We start from the raw sequence: 5,498 nt of genomic DNA on the forward strand, positions 1-5,498 counted from the left end.
CACTGACCTCAGACTCAGAGAATCCTACTGCTGCCTCCTGAGTGCTGTGATTAAAAGCATGCACTACCATGCCTCATTCTGCTTCACATGCTTAAATTTAATAATCTAAGTATTTGGGTCACTTTTTGGTTGATCTACTGATTTTCCAATCTCAATTTCTTTATCATTTTCCAGTTACTATAGTAACTTCTGACTGCTATAGTAACTTTTAATCTGCAAAGAAATTCAAGTTGAAGATTATTTTGGGGTATTTTTTGAACTAGCATAAGCATTTAAATTTTGAACCCCAAGTGAGGGATGCAGAGTGGACTCAGTGATCTTTATTAGAAAGATATAGAGTTTTTCTACAGTTTGGTGATTTTGAGATTGAATAATTTTCTTAGAGCAATTCTTTGCCGTGGTTAGGAGACACTCCAGGTATTGAAGGCAAACTCCATTGCTGTTGTCATGAGTGAGATCACAAAGAACTAATGCCACCAATTAATTCATCAAGGATGAATGGCCATCTGAATCAGTTCTTTGAATGCAAAGGCTAGTTGGAGGAAGTAGCTCATTGGGGGCATATGGTTGAAGGATATAGCTTGCCCTTGCCCCTCCCTGTATCTCTTACTGCTTCCTGGTGCCCTAGAAGTAAAGAGGTGAGCGTATGTATTATAGCATAACATTTGAGGTGATGCTTTGTCAATGCCCATCTTTACTTCATTGAGTTGCTTTCCTTGTGATAAAAGTGCAACTCATAATCACTACTAATACAAACTTTGAAAATGCAAAATTGTAAACACATTAGAACACTTGATGCTCAACATATAAGGTAAAATACAAGAGTTTTTGGGGGCTTGAGATGTTGCTATTTTTTTGCTGAACATCTAGGATAATAAATAATTCACTTTACCAGGGTAAACTTGCACCTAAAATGACATTGGTCCTATCATAACCTCAAGGAGAGCTTACAGTCTGCCCATTACTCCCAAAAGGTAGCTGCATGAGAACAGCCAAGAAGTTTTATGTGACTTCCAGAATCCTTTCTTTCCTCATTAAATATATTTGAACCAGGGATGTTAGGTAGAATAATTGTCTCTAAATAACCATTTATTAATGTTGTCCTCTATTAATACTTACATTACATGGGAGAAGATGAATTAAAATTTCACAGATAATAGTTTTCAATCAGTTTATATGTGTCTGAATCCTGGTCAAAGACTTACAACCATTTTTTTCAGACTCAGTTATTGGTAATTGTAAAGACTTTGTCGAGATTTCTTAAAGATGGATGTCTCTCTTTGTACTTGAGACAGTGCAACAGATACAGTGTTGCATATTGTAAAAATCAGTTCTTATGTCTCTTCCCATCACTGCTTCTTATATATAGCTGTGTTCCTTATCCATGTGACTTCCTGTTTATGTTCTATTGCAGGGATATGATTCAGAGTCTCTAACAAAGTCTATTTATGCATGAGGGATCAGGAGCCATTTCATCTTGTTGTAATTCACTACTAAGAGCATTTATATGACTAGTGCTTCTTCTACTTCTTAAAATTTGACCAATTTTCTAAGCTGCTAGAATATTTTCCAAATACAGGACAAGGAAGTATTCCTTCAGGAGTCTGACAGGCATACTTACACTAGAAACCAATTAGTACTTAAGAGAAAAAATAAGTCACCCAATTAATAATTTGGATAATGAACTGAAGAGTTAGCTTTCAAAGGAAGAAATAAAGATGGCCAATGAATATGTGAAGAAATGTTCAACATCTTTAGTTATCATGAAAAAGCAAATTAAATTGGCATGCACAGACCATCTCAACCTAATAAGAATGATGACCATCTAGTGAACAATTTATATCAACTGCTGAAAAGATTGTAGAGAGAGAGAGAGAGGAACCCTTACACAATACTGCTAGGAATGTAAATTTATAAAAGCAGTATAGCAATCAGTTTAGAAATTCCTCAAAATATACAGTCATCCACAAAATAAACACAGCAGAATTATACCATGTTGCAGCTGTTGTCAATTTACACATTTGAATGTGAGAAGGAGTTCATGAGCTGGGAAGTTCGAGCTTAGTTTGTGGAAGGTAGACTAGTAATGAGCTGTTCTCTCCCACAGTCTTAGGAAAGGACTGTGGCCTCGGTGGTGCATTTATTTTAGCCCAGTGACACTTACAAGAGATTTCGGAATGATAGAGAGGCAAGATAAACTCACTGAATTGTTTAAAATAATAAAGTAGTGGTAATTTATTAGGAAGCTAAAGGAAAATTTTCTCGGTGTCTCTAAGTCAAGCACTTAGTTCATTTAATTCCAGATGTGCAAAAGCCATCTCTTGATGGCACATCTCTACTTTTCATTGACAGTGCATATGGCTTCTGTGCTCAAGGACTCTGCGGATACAAATGTGTTTTTCTATTAAGAATTGTAGGGACCCAGGAATATCTAGCTGAACGATCTTGTAGAGGCTGAAGCACGTCTTTTTTTTCCTACAAAGGTAACTAGAGCCAGAAGTGTTGCAGTAGGAGTGTAGCGCTTTCCAAACTTTGCTTTTCCTCTCTGCTCTGCATCTCTAGGAGCACTGAAAAGAACCTGAAATATCTAAAGGTCTATGTACAATGACCCCGATTACATATTTGCACAAATGGGGCAGTCAAATTGCCTTTGACTTTCATTAAAATGAGCAGAATAATGTGGAATCCCTGCACTTGGAAGAATTGTTCCATATTTTAGCAGTGTAAAACAATAATAGTAGCAACATATCAGGATATTCTTGCAGATATGAAACACAGCAAGCATTTTTTTGTCCCTATTAAGGAAGTGTATTGTTAGTAAACACAACAGAAAAATATCTCAAAATATTTCCCATACCTGGAATACTATAGGGTGATAGTACTTAAACCTCAAACAAAGAAGACAGATTTCTGTGCTTTCTTTGTATACTTGAGGTTGAAAACGTACCATAAACAAATTATCAGAATTTAAACCAAAATTCAATGAGGCATTAAACCTCCCACACACATCTTGGTGTGTGTGTGTGTGTAATATATAATAGTTGGGATATACAGTTATTATATTCATAATTTTCAAAGTAATATGAGGCATTATATTTGAAATTAAAATTTTAATACCTTAAACTAAAATGTGATTTCCAATTGCATTTATATATAGTTCTAAGGACAAATTGTACATGAGAAAGCCTGTAATAGGAATTTTAAGGTGATAAGTCAAAACAGTTTTATGGAAATGTTTGCATCATGACAGCACTCCCTTCTGAAATGGTGTACCTAAAATAAAAAATGGGCATGTAAACAAAAACAGATAGAACAACAAAAACAAGACATACAAAGAACTTTCTAGGAGTAAGGACACTCAAGCTTGTGCTGGACCACATAATGTGTTTCGTTTGCCCGCACACACTATTTTATCTCCAGTCTGAAAAGTGGGGCTTTTGGTTGCTGCTGAGTTCCTTGGGCTAACCCGTCTTCCTGTCAGCTCTGTTTGGAAAGTGATGTGAACAGGCGTCTGCCTCAAGTCGTAAAGATTTATCCAGAGTATTGGTTTATATTTATTTTTTTAAAAAATACATTAATTTAATCTTTAGGCTATATATTTAAACAGAACTTTATCATTGAATTATCCATTGAAATAACTTGAATTTTATTCCAAATAAAAAATAAAAGAAATTTCTGGTGCAAAGTAATCTTGATTGAGCCTAATAATAAGGTAGAAAAAAGGTTTTTTTTTAGTATTTTTTTTATCTGTACCAATACGCTACACCAAATTAATATTATTTTCTAGTAATAAATGAGAAGGAAAGCACAGTACTAAGCTTTGATTTAATTAAATGGAAGGCTAGAAAGGCTTGATAAGAAATGAAAATTCTCTCCTACTCAGAGAATCTCAGAAACATCAAATACCACTCATTTACTATAATTTCCTCAGAAGAGGTACTATTTGTCATTCAGTAAGCTTGTCAGTTTCTTTTAAAAAAATGCACATCTGAAGTGAAGAAGTAAGGATACATAGTTCATGAGCTATCTCTGAGAATTAAGTAGTAAACATGTTACATATTCTGAGAACCATAAAAATGTCATTATCATTAAATATATTTTAATTAAGATGATAAGATATTTTTCTGAAGAGTCTGTGCCTTGGGAAACAAATGATGCATTATTTTCTAATAAAACACATAGAGTGCATTATTTGTCCAAGAATAATCAAAATGCAGAAAAAGATTGAAAGGCTACATTCCAAAGAGTGTCCAATTTACTACCGAAGTGTTACTGTGCTGGTATATTACAGCAACCTTTCAAAGGTCTCCCTGTGAAAAATAGCACCTTTACACAGCTATTGCCTTGGCTAGCCATCTTACTCGAATACCAGAGATTCATTCATTGACATACAGTTTCAATTGCAGAGGCATTGCCCTTACTCAACTAGTAAGAAAGGTAACTTCTGAGTCATGTTTACTTCCTATAGCAAGTAAAGAAATCCATCAAACTTATTTTGTGATGAGGGTAAGGTGTTCTGCCAGGAACATCCCACTGATAATACGTGTGCATATTTTTTCGAAAAGTCTCTCCCTTGGGATGTTCTGAAACAAAATTGGGAACCACACCATATCTTATGTGCTGTACACCATCTGCTTTTATTTCATCTCCTAACACTGGCCAAATCCAGTAAAACCAAATCTTAACTGACACAATGCAATGTGACAATGGCAAACGCAAGCTTTAAATATTGTGTTTTTTGAAGCACGTCTTGAAAGTATGGCATTTTCCATTGTTGCCTTGAGGCTAAAAAAAGCAGGCATACTGTAAATTAACTGAGCTCTTGTTTCCTTTTGGGGTGATATCATTCCCCATAATCTACATCCTTTCTAAGTTATGTTGAGAGAAAATTGATTTTTTATTCACAAAAGCGATTGAGCCCCAAAAACAAAACTAAAACACTAGCAAATACGATTGTTATAGACAGAAGCTTTGTTATGAGACAGGTCATTCGGTAATGGCAATTGTTTTGCCACAAATCTGAAGGCCTAATTCCAAACTCTGGAACCCACAATAGAAGGAGTAAACCAACTGCCCTCCTTTGACCTCTTTGTGTGTTTAGTGGAACATATACTTAAACACACAGTACTAAGAGTATTTTTCAATAAAAATTGTCAAAGAAGCCTGTATACAGCAATGTTGCAGATTAGTACTGGGATGAACATGCGGTACTAACAGGAGGCACAGTGAAATTTTTCATTGGCTTGGATTTCTTGTGTTATCTCAGTATGTTTCAATGTTTAAATTTTGGTTCAAAAGATATTGAAACAACGGCTTACACGCTGCATGTGTGGGGACTGTGTGCTGCAATTTGCAGTAGTTTGATTAATTAGACTTGAACGTGGAGATGACCTGCTTTACCCAAACATCCTTGGAATTTTGAGATGTACGACCACAAATACCTACCTTTAAAAGACCTCTTATTTACTTACTTACTTACTTATTTATTTATTTATTTA

The sequence above is a fragment of the Microtus ochrogaster genome, unplaced genomic scaffold, assembly GCF_000317375.1.
Source record: "Microtus ochrogaster isolate Prairie Vole_2 unplaced genomic scaffold, MicOch1.0 UNK8, whole genome shotgun sequence".
NCBI classification, from domain to species: domain Eukaryota; kingdom Metazoa; phylum Chordata; class Mammalia; order Rodentia; family Cricetidae; genus Microtus; species Microtus ochrogaster.